At 40.8% G+C, this 14,884-nt stretch overlaps 1 protein-coding gene across 8 annotated transcripts in view; it reads left to right on the top strand.

Moving 5' to 3' along the window:
* RAB27A (RAB27A, member RAS oncogene family) overlaps window positions 1-14,884 on the top strand; it is a 71,342-nt gene that overhangs the window by 17,181 nt on the left and 39,277 nt on the right. For 2 of the 8 annotated variants that reach the window (XM_037910485.2, XM_027818828.3), the window contains one exon: window positions 9,673-9,799. The exons of the other annotated variants lie outside the window; for them this stretch is intronic. The gene's annotated coding sequence lies outside the window, so the exon portion shown is untranslated. The remainder of the gene's footprint in view (window positions 1-9,672; window positions 9,800-14,884) is intronic. 8 annotated transcript variants of the gene reach the window in all.

Raw genomic sequence — 14,884 nt, forward strand, 5'->3', positions numbered from 1 at the left:
GCGCGCGCTCTCTCTCCCCGCCCCCAAAGAGATTTCTCTAGCATCTTATCTAATTCTGTAGTAATAATGGTAAGAATCAGTTTCATTACCAGTCTGTCTCCTCATATTCCTTGTGCTCCTCATTTGGTCCTGCTCCCCTATCATTTGGTTAAGAGTTATTTATTTTGGGCTTTGAATCAGTGCCATGAATCAGCTGAATTTGCATTTTGGTCTTTATTGTCTTGACAACATGTATTAAAACCAGTCTGCTGGCTTTTTGAGCTTCGTGTTTAATTGCCAGAGAGGCTCTGTAGCAGAAATTGGCTGGCAAATGATATCAACTTTGGCTCTCTACTGTTTGCTCTCAGCCTGCCAGCCTTGCAAGCCTAATGTTCAACATCTGTTGTGGCCTTGTGAAGATTAAGCATATGTTGTGTGGTCATATCTTATTTTAATGACTTAAAGGAAGAAAAAGTCCTTCACTGATAAGAATTGTCAGAAGGGTGGTGATAGACATCCTCAACTGAATTGGAAAATTTCCTTGACAGACTTCTATCAAAGAACAAAGACAGCCAGCAGTGACACTGAGTACACACTGCTTTCAGCACTGGAATTAAACAGTTCTTCTGCAGTATTATCTGAAGACTACAATGTTTATCATTAGTAGATCCATCCCCCCCCCCCCCCCCCCCCCCCCCCCAGTCAGGTGCCCTGATCCCAGCAGGAATCATGGCATAACATGTAACTGATCTGGCATGTTCCTCATGGGGAAGAATCATACTCAAGTGACCACTGACTTTCTGTTCTCTTTATAACCCATCCCTGAAGATGTGTGAATGTACATAGCACCATCTTCCTGATACTTGAGTTTAAGAATGCTCCAAGCAGATCAGGTGTCCTTTGGTTTTCTCCAACTCACCTTCTAAGTTCCTAGGTCTGTACAAAGTAGAAAAATAATTATTGACTCATTATTAAAGTTAACAGCTTTCTAGTGAGCTAAGGTCACAAATTCCAAGTGCTAAGATTATCTTGTTAAAAGAGCTTGATTGAAATTGGAGGAAAATGTAATAAGAATTTGGCATTCCTCTGTAGAATCTCTCAAATTACAATTCGGCTCTTAGTTTTTGACTTTCCAAGTATATTTAGAAATTTCCAGTCTCTTATTAATCGCTTTCCTTTGTTGATGCGGTGGACCGCATAGAATCATAGAATATCAGGGTTGGAAGGGACCTCAGGAGGTCGTCTAGTCCAACCCCCTGCTCAAAGCAGGACCAATTTCCAACTAAATCATCCCAGCCAGGGCTTTGTCAAGCCTGACTTTAAAAACTTCTAAGGAAGGAGATTCCACCACCTCCCTAGGTAACTCATTCCAGTGTTTCACCACCCTCCTAGTGAAAAAGTTTTTCCTAATATCCAACCTAAACCTCCCCCACTGCAACTTGAGACCATTACTCCTCGTTCTGTCATCCGCTACCACTGAGAACAGTCTAGATCCATCCTCTTTGGAACCCCCTTTCAGGTAGTTGAAAGCAGCTATCAAATCCCCCCTCATTCTTCTCTTCCGCAAACTAAACAATCCCAGTTCCCTCAGCCTCTCCTCATAAGTCACGTGTTCCAGTCTAATCATTTTTGTTGCCCTCCACTGGACGCTTTCCAATTTTTCCACATCCTTCTTGTAGTGTGGGGCCCAAAACTGGACACAGTACTCCCGATGAGGCCTCACCAATGTCCCTCGATCTGCTGGCAATGCCCCTACTTATACATCCCAAAATGCCATTGTCCTTCTTGGCAGCAAGGGCACACTGTTGACTCATATCCAGCTTCTCGTCCACTGTCACCCCTAGGTCCTTTTCTGCAGAACTGCTGCCTAGCCATTAGGTCCCTAGTCTGTAGTGGTGCATGGGATTCTTCCATCCTAAATGAAGGACTCTGCACTTGTCCCTGTTGAACCTCATCAGATATCCATGCTGACTGTTCCTGATCACTTTCCTCTCCTCTAAGTGCTTCAGAATTGATTCCTTTTTTTCCAGGGACTGAGGTGAGGCTGACAGTTCCCAGGATCATCCTCCTTCCCTTTTTTAAAGCTGGGCACTACATTAGCCTTTTTCCAGTCGTCCGGGACCTCCCCCCGATCGCCATGAGTTTTCAAAGATAATGGCCAATGGCTCTTCAATCACATCCGCCAACTTCTTTAGCACTCTCGGATGCAGCTCATCCAGCCCCATGGACTTGTGCTTGTCCAGCTTTTCTAAATACTCCTGGACCACTTCTTTTTTTCACAGAGGGCTGGTCACCTCCTCCCCATGCTGTGCTGCCCAGTGCAGCAGTCTGGGAGCTGACCTTGTTCGTGGAGACAGAGGCAAAAAAAGCATTGAGTACATTAGCTTTTTCCACATCCTCTGTCACTAGGTTGCCTCCCTCATTCAGTAAGGGCCCACGCTTTCCTTGACTTTCTTCTTGTTGCTAACATACCTGAAGAAACCCTTCTTGTTATTCTTAACATCTCTTGATAGCTGCAACTCCAGGTGTGATTTGGCCTTCCTGATTTCACTCCTGCATGCCCGAGCAATATTTTTATACTCTTCCCTGGTCATTTGTCCAATCTTCCACTTCTTGTAAGCTTCTTTTTTGTGTTTAAGATCAGCAAGGATTTCACTGTTAAGCCAAGCTGGTCGCCTGCCATATTTACTGTTCTTTCTACACATCGGGATGGTTTGTCCCTGTAACCTCAATAAGGATTCTTTAAAATACAGCCAGCTCTCCTGGACTCCTTTCCCCCTCATGTTATTCTCCCAGGGGATCCTGCCCATCAGTTCCCTGAGGGAATCAGTCTGGTTTTCTGAAGTCCAGGGTCCGTATTCTGCTGCTCTCCTTTCTTCCATGTGTCAGGATCCTGAACTAGACCATCTCATGGTCACTGCCTGCCAGGTTCCCATCCACTTTTGCTTCCCCTACTAATTCTTCCCAGTTTGTGAGCAGCAGGTCAAGAAGAGCTCTTCCCCAAGTTGGTTCCTCCAGCACTTGCACCAGGAAATTGTCCCCTACACTTTCCAAAAACTTCCTGGATTGTCTGTGCACTGCTGTATTGCTCTCCCAGCAGATATCGGGGTGATTGAAGTCTCCCATGAGAACCACGGCCTGCGACCTAGTAATTTCCATTAGTTGCCAGAAGAAAGCCTCGTCCACCTCATCCCCCTGGTCCAGTGGTCTATAGCAGACTCCCACCACGACATCCCCCTTGTTGCTCACGCTTCTAAACTTGATCCAGAGACACTCAGATTTTTCTGCAGTTTCATACCAGAGCTCTGAGCAGTCATACTGTTCTCTTACGTACAATGCAACTCCCCCACCTTTTCTGCCCTGCCTATCCTTCCTGAACAGTTTATATCCATCCATGACAGTACTCCAGTCATGTGAGTTATCCCACCAAGTCTCTGTTATTCCGATCACATCATAATTCCTTGACTGTGCCAGGACTTTTGTTTCAGTTCTATTCTCCACCATTTGCCTTCAAGTCGGTTTTAGCTCCATGCAACTTCATATGAAAAAAGAATTCCCTAATTCTAATTGTACCTTTTTTTTTTTTTTTTTTTTTTTTTAGCAAAGTCCTTCTATTTTTGATAGACTTGGCTTCTGGAAAAAGAGTAGAGATGCTTGGCTGGTAGGAGAAAAGTTAGAAGTATACTTAACTACCTGAAGTAAACTACTGGAGGGAAGGAAATGCTTTACAAACCGTTCCCTTAACTCCCCCTGCTGCTCCTTTTTCAATAAAGAAGGGAAAACCTATTAATGTGTTGGAGAGGCTGAAATCCTTCTACTTCTTATATCGAGACCCTTCCAGACAAGTAGGTTGTACATGCTCATTGTAAGTAACCACCATCGAGGGCAAATTGCAACATGCCAAAGAGGTTGTTGCTTGTTCTTTCACCATCTCTTATCCTGTTCCTCTAGCCAGATTTCCAGAAGCTGTGCTTCAATAAATCCTCTAGCCTACTCTGGTCTTAAATTGTTCTCAAGTTGACTAATCATGTTGGCATTACTGAGGGAAGCCGATAGTGCTCCATACCAGCTCCCCTCACAAAACCTAAAGGAGTTCCCAACCTGAAAAAACACGTCAGAGTGAATTTAATAAGCATTAACAACAAATTGGTCTGTTTTATATTTACATAATTAGGTCACTGAATAAAATACTTTCAGTGGTCTTTTGGGGAAAGGAAAACATACTGTGATCAGGGACAAGTTGTTTCAGAAGAGGTACAGAGGAAGCATGGTCTGACTTGAGACTGGCTTAGCCACTGATTCATTGAAGGACCTTAGGCAAGTTGCTTGACATCTCTCTGTCCATTACATGTAAGGGCCTACAGCTGGCCTGCTTACCTGCCAGCTTAACCCCCAGACAGTCTAATGAACACAGCTGGGCCCCAACTGAGTTGCCTGTTTGGTCACACACCCTCTTTTTTCCCCCAGTTGGCTGAAGGGATTAGCACACCTGCTCTTAAGGGCAGCAGCAGGATGCTGGCTGCTCAAAGCATTTGGCTGTGGGCTGCATTAACTTCTGCCCCTACCATGTTGCAGTCCCACTTTTTTGCTGTGATTTCTGCTATGCTCGAGTCTCACCATTCCCCTATTTCAGCCCTGTCCTAGCCTCATTCCTGCCTCAGACCCAGCCCTACTCCTGCCTTCCTTGACTCCAGGTAACCCGGTTCTGACCCTGGGCTCGGATTCCTGGCTCTTACTCTAGCTTGACCCTTGGCTTGGTGATTTTAGAGCCTCTGATTCTGGTTCTGACCCTCTGTGACATTCCCAAGGGTACAATCTGGATTGTTGAATAGCTGAGTCCCCTTAATTCTCTAATCTGGGGTGCCTTTTACACTGCTTTGCTGTGAACAGCCACTTTCCCGGTCCTACTCATATATAGCCACTGGCATGTAAACTCACTCCTAGCGATGTTACACAAATGCTTTCCCAGCCATTCGTGAATTTACGTACGCATATTCTTCAATCTTAGCCTTGTTCCCCAGAAATGTGCATCTTGCAGTGCTCAGTATTCTCCTGGACAGTATAAGCTCATAGTAAGTCCATCATTCCAACATTTGGGTAATGATTACGCATCAGTCTTGTTATCCTACATAGAGCTTCTCAAACGCTTCAATCCAACACACAGGTTTAGATAAAACAATAAAGCAAAACAGGTTTATTAACTACAGATTTTAAGTGATTACAAGTGATAAGGCATAAAAGTGAGAATTGGTTACAGAAGAAATAAAAACAAAGTGAACTTAAAAGCAAAATAACTTTCTCCCCATAAGCTGCAACAGTTCACAGACTGGATTTCTTTTCAGCCAGGTACCCCTCCCCCACTTTAGAGTCCTTCAGGTGTTCACTGATGAACAGAGAGATGGGAGGAAGAGAGGGGTGATGTGGGGGTCATGGTCTCTTATTTTTATACCCCCCTCCTCCTCCACCTCTTTCTGGATTACCCCCTGCTGGGGTGTAGAACAACAGTTCCCTGTGTATGTGAGATTTGAACCATCTCTGGGATGAAATATAAATTTTTGTTTATATCGTCTCCTCCTTGGAGGATGGCTGCTTAAGCAGTTAATAGTTTCTTCACACCCGTGGTCAGTTCTTTGCCTACAAATTAGCTCTACAGAAACAACATTCTCCAGAACCAGAACATATTTTAGTAATGTAAAGCAAAATCATATAATTTTGCATGCAGTGTTGTCACACACTTTAACAGAATAATAATATCCAGAAGATTGAGTTTTCAAATGATACCTGACAAGGCATAGTTTGTACAAAATATATAACCATCTAAAAGTGGTGAACATGGGGTACAGGGTGTCACACCCTCACTTTCATTTCTCTGCTCCAAACTCTTCCTCGTGACCATGAGGCCGGACCGCCCATGTCCTCCTGATTCCTAGAGCGCCTGGGTTTTCCACTTTGCACAATGGAGATAATGTTGCTTACCTACCTTTACAAAGCTCTTGTGGGGCTCTGTAAAGTGCTATAAAGTGTGGCTTATATATTTTTATTTCCTGTGTCTTTTTCTTGAGGCTGGGCCTGTAGTTATGTCTAGTTCTGGTTGCGCTGCCCAAGACTTCATTAGGCTAACCATTTGTCAGACTGTTCTCTTCCTCCTGGAATTAGTGATCTCTTACTGTCCTAATTCTGAATTTGTGAAATCTACTGAAGTAAATTCTGTGATGCTTTATGGAGCAGACAATAAGACTATGATTTGAGCTACACTATACAAGTGTATACAAGTTCTTGATGCGGCTACACCAAAGTAGTGTGAAAGGAGACTGCAACGGGTTTGGGTCAGAAATATTTAGCTATAAAAGCTATTAAAAATTCTCTAAGAATTTCAGTACAAATCCTGAAACTATATTTATGGAGGGCAGCTTTATTCACCAGACTGTTTCGATTGAAATTATGAAGCCCTTTTGTAAGGGTCTAATTTTTACTTCCATGAAAGTCAGTGAGAGCAGGATTGGTCCATAAATTTTTACCAGTTCTTTTTCTGCCATATTATTGTTTTGAAGTCAGTGGAAGTTTGACCCAATAAAATACTAAGGAATTGGACCACTGACTTCAGTGGGCCTGCTTGTGGTTACTCAAAGAAGTAAATGTTGCGGGATTATTTTCCTATCACTTATTCAGGATCTCTCTCTAAATAAATTAGATACTCCCAACATTTTTCAAGCAATGGTGACCAGTAACTGTCTGCAAGAAAGTGTATTTTGTATACTTATTAAATAAATTGCATCACATTGTCACAGGTCAGAATGGAGTCTTAAAGTGAACACTTAATTTTGACTAGAACCAGTTGATAAAAAACGTGAGTCCTGGTATTGTTAGGCTGCACTGAACAACATGCACAGATCAAAGAGACGGTTAAGAAAAGGAGGAAGTCAGTTTTGTGTGTGAATGCCCAAGCAGTTACGGTTTTATAATTGTATGCATTTCTATTGTAAAATTCACCAGTAAATGAGGTATTTTGATCAATTATCTAGATTTTTTTTTTAAGAAGTGCATGTTAAATTAGATCTGTTTTTTACATCTTAGTACTTTGTATCTTGAAAGTGTTGTATAAATGGAGACTAATCATGCCAACAATAGTGCATTTTTTATTTGCTCATAGCCATCCTTCCTTAATTAAGATATATATAATATATTTTCAAATAAAATTCAAAGCCCAGCATAAAATAATAGATCACATCAATAACATCCTGGCACTCATGGTACTGAGCCCCTTCTGACCAGTATTGATGCCCTCAGCTATCACTGACATTTATAAATCATGGTGTACATATGCTTTGAATATTTGGGATGTACCTATGTAAGTACTCCAAGCGTGTAAGATAATTTGATGGATTCCTCAGTAACAGAAGTAAGTGTGGTTAAAGTCTTTTCCTTTCGCTTAAATAAAGTCAGAATAATCAGACTTTATGCAGTAAATCCACCCGCAGTCCAGCGGTAGAGTTTGGGGTTGCAGTATTTGAGCAAAAGTAGCGGCATTAGTCTCTCTACTCCTATTTGTGCCAGGGGTTAAAACTACTGGATCTGTGTAATTGTGGGTTCACTAGCTGCTGACCTAAGCTGCCTCTATGCTGACCTATTTGGGGATGGTGGGGAAACCCCTATTGCATGGCTGCTCCATCTGCAATGGACAAATACAAGGCTTAAATAAATGGTGCAGGGACCCTCTGCACCATGGGGTGTTTTACCCATTATGCTTTAAATAATTAAATCTGAGAACAAACTTAGAAATCTTCTTCTAGAGTTGAGAAGTGAGAGAGCAAACCAAGAAATAGTGAGGAGAGAGCCTTGAAGGAGGAAAGGGAATGATGTTAAAGGTAATCCCGCATCTATTGGAGGAGATGATGTGGTTTAAATGCCTAATCTGTTAGAGGGACTCTTTTGAAATCATTTCAAAATGTGAAGTGCCTGTAAGTGACTCATACAGAGCTGTGCAAAACTTGGTGATTTTCAGTTCACATGAATTTATGGGAATCTCTTCTTAGGTCTCGATCCCCTCGAGATTCACACCCTGTAGTTTTGGTTTAATTTTCATGTTTAATTTCCCACTGCTCGCAACAAAAGATCGAAGTGCTTTGCTCTGGCACCACCCTGATACTGTTAAACTTGTCCTTCTGACTGAGTAAAGGGACAGTATAGGTGGGATTTTGGCAAACACTGTGTTACAATTTATCAAGTGACATATTGCTGCATGCGTATGCACCATGATTCTAGCACTGAGCATGAAATTTATGTGTTTAGATCGTTGTAGCTTTTTGCAAAATGAACAGTTATAAAATGTTCTCTCAATACTATTGAGTTGGTGGAGTTCTAAAGAAATCCATAAACTGATATTCTTATATATACTATGTTCCAAGGTAAAATTTGTAACTATAATTTGAAGAAAGCTGTAAAAAAATTATGTCTGTACAGTGCTCTGCACAAGAGAGCACTATAAAAGCATGAACCTCTGTTGCTTGAGCTAAAGGACTAAATCCACCAGCTGAAAGCCGTAAAATATTCCAGAAGAGGTTAATGTGACTAGCTGTTCAAAGGGGAAGTAAGACTTGCACTCCCATCGAGCAGGTCACGTCTATACTATAATTGAAACAGTGCTAGGCACAACTGTTAGCCAAGGTTTTTAACTTTTAAATCTGAAAACCATAGTAAATGGTGCTATAGAGTATAGCCCTCTATGCAGCCTGCAACATTATTTTGTGAGGAGGAAATGTGTGTATGTACAAGGCTATACTGCTTAGTATTGTGTGTTTTTGTATGGGAAGAAATAGAAGTAAATAATAGACAGGTCCTCCACTCTGCAAATTTTCAATACTGATGAAATGCCTCTAACTTAAAATTTAAGTGTAAAAAGTTATTTAAGAAAATATCTATTTAATGGTTAACACCCCACTCCTGCAACAAACTCTCTGCAGGTGGATTCCTACACCCGCACAGACGTGATTACATTGGTGCTCTGTGCAGTGCAGGGGTCTGTCTGTCCAATGCTCATTGCGGGATTGGTTAAACACTTACTAAAATTCTCTGGCATCTGGTTCTCATTCTACTGCTGTCATATGTCCTATTTAATTGAAGATTTCCCTGACTTTTTTTTTTTTAAAGGAAGTTGTCTGTTTTTGTTATGGATCAGTTGTAAGGGAAGATGTGGATCCAGCATGCTTGAAGCTGATGTTGGTCATTACATTTTAGGGAGCTTTTGCTTGATGCTGGCTGATGTCCCATTTATAAACATTTTGTAAAAAAACAAAAACAACCACACAATAATAGGCTAGCATCCTTTTGTAGCTTGTTTTATTTAAAAATAAATAAAATGCACTCTCTTTTTTTAACTACACACACTCAGACTTGTTCCCTGGGTTAAGCAAAGGTTTGATACATTTATACTTGATAGAGGATGGGCTAGTTAACTGGGTTGCTAGACTTGTGAAAGGAGGAAAAGAAGTCACTTGATCAGTCGGCAAGACCACATGACAAACAGCTGAAAGTAATTAGGTGGGTTGTGATGCTTGTACAGTGCTGGTTGCTCTTGTATGTTACTATATAGGCAGCATAACCTCTGAGTGCAAATAGTGATTTTAGAGTCTTTTTTCTAAATACACTTTTCTAAATTACATGTGTTTTTCCTCCCCCCCTCCCCATTGATATCAGTTGTAGATAAAAACCAACTTTTTTTGCGTGGATGTGGTGTTCAAGAGATCCAAACTGCATCAGCACTGGGAAACTTGTAATTAAAGTAGATCTGCAAAACTACAGATCTATTTCCTGTTAGCCCCAGGTATGTAAACTCCTTTTCTTTCTCAATGATTTACATACATATTTTACTGTTACTTTCTGGTGCTGCTAGGAGTTTATCATAAATGAATCTAAATACTGTGATTTTAAAAAACACAATTCTTGTACTTCGGCAAGTTGATTTTAAACATTTTAATTTCATCTTTGATGTAGACTTAATCAGCAATACTAAATCCTCAAGTCCTGGAGGTGAAAGTGAAGTTAAGACTCTATAAATGCAGTATATGGTGTTATGTAGAATGTGCTGCTCTATCTTTTGTAAGTAGTTAAACAAAATGCAGCTCTTTGGTGCTGAGTAAAATGCCTTTGTTTTAGAATGATGTGTTTGGGGATTGTAAATGTTTGAGTCAAAAAACAACCTGACTGAAGTAAATTTAAAAGTCTTTGTGGGAGCCCTAGCTAAGGTCATCAGTGCTGCAGAGGGTTTCTCTCTAAACAGTCTTAAAAGTTTTTTAGAGGCAGGAAAGTTTATTTTACTTTTGATTCATATATGTTTTCTCTTAAAAAGTATTTCTCAGATTGCTGATATAGGATGATATTCTGCTTTACAACTGGGTTAATCATTGGATAAATAAATACGGATTAAGTATTTCTTTGGTGAACTGTGTAGAATTTTTGGCCTATAGTCTGAGACTATAATTACCTAAACTTTTATTTAAAAATACATGAGCAAAATATTATGCAAATAATAATAACTACTGACTTTTACATATAAAACAAGACTACTTTAATGATCTTGTAGTATGAATTTATTTTATGGGATAAAACTATATTTTAGCTGTATATTTAATCTAAGTACAGTAGTAATATGTAAGCTTTTTATAGCTAAACTAAATTATGGATGATAAAACAATTTACAGGAAGAAATAATCTGATTTTTGGCCCTGAACCTGCATCAAGATCCACTGGGCTAAACTTCTGTATCCGTGTAGATCAATGTATATCTATGAGATTCCATGACCACAAGTGTCTGTGCTAGGGCATCCTGATACAGGATCTTTGTGTGTAAAATAGTCTATTCAGAAAGAGATTAGCCCTCCCCTCATACCATCTCTGCTGGTAGAAGGGCATGTAGTTTACATGTGAAACATCATGAGCTGCTTCTCTTTGTGGGTTGATTTTTAAACTGTGCGTCTTACAAAGTTGTGCCAGCTCTTGCACATAATTAACATGCAGGTGATCAAAAGAACAAGGATGGCCAATTGTATAACAAATGCAACTTGATTTTAAGAAGACAGTTATAGGACTGCAAACATATCTGTGCTGAAGGACCCATGTGGAATTTTGTACCCCAGCCCAAAGGATACTCCTCAGAGGATCCTGAAATGTTTTTTCAGGCCACGTTTTCCACCTCCCCAACATATCACAGGTCTGGTTTGGGTCCCCCTGCTGGTGGCAGACCAGATTAAGGGGATCCCAACATGGAGTCCCCTGTGTGCTTTAAGCTTCCCTGGGTCTCAGCAAGCTGCAGTATTGTTTCCTCCCTTGGCCTCTCTGGCATGTTTCCTGGGCTCATCAGTCTCCTATATGCAGCTCCACTCAGTGTGAGCTGGTGAAAGTCTGAAGAATCCCCAAATAGATCAACACCTGCCCTTTGTAACCTTCGAGTCCCTTTGTGAGGTGACATCTGAGGAGGCAAATGTAGGACACTTTGTAGTCAGGTGACCTTCTCCCTGACAAATCAGTTTTCATGGTCCGAGCCAGTCTTTTTTTGTCTAGAGCAATAAACAATTAAATTTTCAGTAGCTGAACACTGCAGTCAACAATCCTCTTGTGTCAGCAGCTTTGGCATTTCAAATCCAACATAAAGGAAGAACAACATAGAGAAGATACTTAGCCTCCATGTTCAGAAGGGAGTTTGCAGCTTGGTAAGATGCATACAGAGTTGATAAATTGTTCAGATCCCCAGATCACTACTCCCCATTATGGCCCGTGAGCACGTTTGCATTACCATCACAGTGCTCATTGGAGCTGGGTGAAACTTTTTTTGGTGAAAAATGCAGCAACAGGGAACAGTTTCAAGAAGCAGTCATTTTTCATTAATATTGTATGTATTTTAACACACGCACGTGCGCACACACAATACCCCTCTTCAAGTCTAAATGTTTTGACTACATCTTTGAAATGAAATGTTTAAATTTTTTGGTTTGAAATGAGTTAAGTGAGAAATTTCCTTCCAGTTTATTAAAATAAACATGAAATGCTCAAAATTAAAATGAACTCTTTAAAATTGAAACAAATTTGTTTGGCAATTGCCTCCCTCCCCCAAATAAAAATCAATGAACTGAAAAACCCATTATTCGCATAATGCTCAACTCTGGGATAAAGAACTAACTGTAGTGACCTCTTTTAAGACTGCCATCTTCACCATACCATAAATAAACTGGAAGGAATTATTCACAGAGCAGAAGGCATCATTTATCATCCTCCTTTTTGTGGGAAAATCACAAGGCTGCTCCCAAATGCCTGGTCCTTCTTAGCTTTGAAGCCAGCAGTTTGTTTGTCTGGTTTTGAAAAGACCTCAGTCTGATTAAGCTTCAGTGCAAAGTATCTATTGTAAGTGTCTAAAAAATTAGAATCATAAATGTTTTGACTTGGATGAACCATCTATCTGGCATTGGGCTTATTTCCCTTTCCTTCAGTCCCTTTCTTAATCAGTTTATTACAGTTACAAGGCTGAGCCCCAAACCTCATTAAGCAGATACATGAACAGCTTCTTTCTTTGTTGGGATTAGTATGCTGTTCTCTTATAAAGAACTATCTTGTTCAAAACAGTATTAGGTAAAATAGCCTGGAACAAAACTCCCTGTAGATGCCATTTCCCAGAGTCAGACTCATTGTAATCCTTTTCCTGCTCTGCTAGATAGGCATCTGAAATAATAACAGCAAGTCTATTGTCCTTTTTAAAGTAATATTTCTGAATAATTTTAAAGTGTTTGTTAAATATCCTGTTGGGAAATCAGTAACCCATTCTAGTTATTTTTTAAACTATTTAAAAAAATTCTTTAATCAGATTAACTCATTTGTGGATTTGGTTACTATCATTCCAGCTAATTTTTTCCCACTTTCTATTACGACTTCAAGATGGTATTGGTGAACTTGCCCATTTTCCAACATATATTCTGTTTTCATCATTCTCTGTCTGAGTTGCTCAGAGCACTTTCTTTAACTCAAACTTGTATCGCAGTTCTGCTAAAAATAAATAACTAAACCATAGGAAAATTATTCAGGATGAGATTAGTGGGATCATTAGGAGGGGAATCAAATAAACTGTAAACAGTTCAGTGATCCAGTTTTCTAATCCATTAAAATGGACAACCAACAAAAGTTAAGCAAGTTTCCTCCAATTAAAAAAACTAAAATAAACTCTGGTTTAGCATTTGGTGGAAAAGCAGTCTTGGAAGAAATCCTAGAAGAATCAAGGAAAGGAGTTCAAGTCAAAAAGGAAACAGAAGTGTCTTAAGGGAAAAAAAGCTAATTCTGCAGAAAGAAACTTTGGGTCAAATTGGTGTAACACCATGTAGCAGAGTGCTGACTCACCGGCACGGCACCTCCTACTGGTCAGTCTGGGAATTAGCTCATCCAGCTCAGGAGCACCCTCCTCTGTCCGGTTTCTTGCCCTCAGTTACCTGCCCTGTTGTCTCCACCACCTTGGACCCCAGTGTCCCTTACCTTGGGGCACTGCCCCACAGCAGTGCCCCCACACTCTGGGTCTCTTCTCCCAGGGGAACCCCTATATCCACCTTGCTTCAGTGGCTACTGCCAGTCATCATCTGCCAGTCATCCTTCTCTCAGGGGCAAACTGCAGTCTGAAATGGCCACTCATCACTGGCAAGGGTTGGAATTGCTGCCTTTCTAGCCCCAGCTGCTTCCCTGCTGCTCTAGTACCTCCCCTGGCCTTTAGCAAGCCCTCAGCCTGGGGACTCTCAAGTCCAGAGTTCCTCGGCTCTGCCTGCCTTGCTCTGTCTCAGGTATCCTGCTTGCTCTCCCAGGCAGCTTGGTCTTCTCTGCTCCCCAGCTGGAGCAGGAGTGTCTCTCCCGCTCTCTCAGCCTGCCCTTTTGTCCTAACCCAGCTGTGCCCTAATTGGGTGCAACCACACCTGTGGCTGACTACCCAACCAGCCTCCCTTGGCTATTTTTAACCCCTTTCTGACTGAAGGGGGGTGACTGCCCTGCTACACACCACTGACTTCATTCATCACCAAGAATGTATTTGACCTCTTTCTACATTTAAAAAAAAAAAAGTGTTATAGGAATAATGCATTCTTCTCAAATAACTTGGCTCCCACTAATAAAACACGAGCCAGCTATTGACTTAAATAGGAGCAGTACTGGGTGCTATGTGGCTGTTTTAAGAGTTTGAGTTTGGGATTCTCTGGCTAGATTCTCAGCTGGTGTATATTGGTGTAGTTCCATTTCAGGCAGTGGAGCTGTGCTGATTAATATCAGTTAAGATGTTCTGTTTCACTGTTTGATGAAGTAGCTTTCACTAAATGCTTAGTGAAACTTTAATGCTTTGAAACTGCAGAAGTAGTAACAAGCATTCTGCGCTGCTAATAGATCTCAATTTTTAACAATTTTATGAAAGGTTAGATTTAAATATAGCCTGTATGTTGGTACAAATATAAAAGAGAGGGGGAGACAAGTATGTTTTATTGCCAGACATTTTCCCTGACTAGAGTCCCAGTTCCACAATTGGATCCACATGGATGGACTTTTGTGCCTTTGTAGAAGCCAGCGGTACTGTGCATGTGTGCACGGATCTGCCTGCATCGATCAAGTACAGGACTGGGGCCTGGGTTTTAATATGTAATTCTGTGATTGCTTTATACAGGCCATGAAAGGCAGCATTTATTTTAATGGTCTGTTGAAGCAGACAAACTTGATTTGTTGGAAAATGTTCTGTATACTGCTTCTTTCTTGTGATTTGTGGGCAGACATCCATATCTGAATGGCTTCTTTCATATCTATTTGCATTTTAGAACGCAAATTCCATTTCATGGGTTTTAATACTTTTTTTATAGTCATAATTTTTGTGGTAACTGTTAAGATCAGATCACTGTATTCA

Source organism: Chelonia mydas, chromosome 10 (genome assembly GCF_015237465.2).
Source record: "Chelonia mydas isolate rCheMyd1 chromosome 10, rCheMyd1.pri.v2, whole genome shotgun sequence".
Classification (NCBI taxonomy): domain Eukaryota; kingdom Metazoa; phylum Chordata; order Testudines; family Cheloniidae; genus Chelonia; species Chelonia mydas.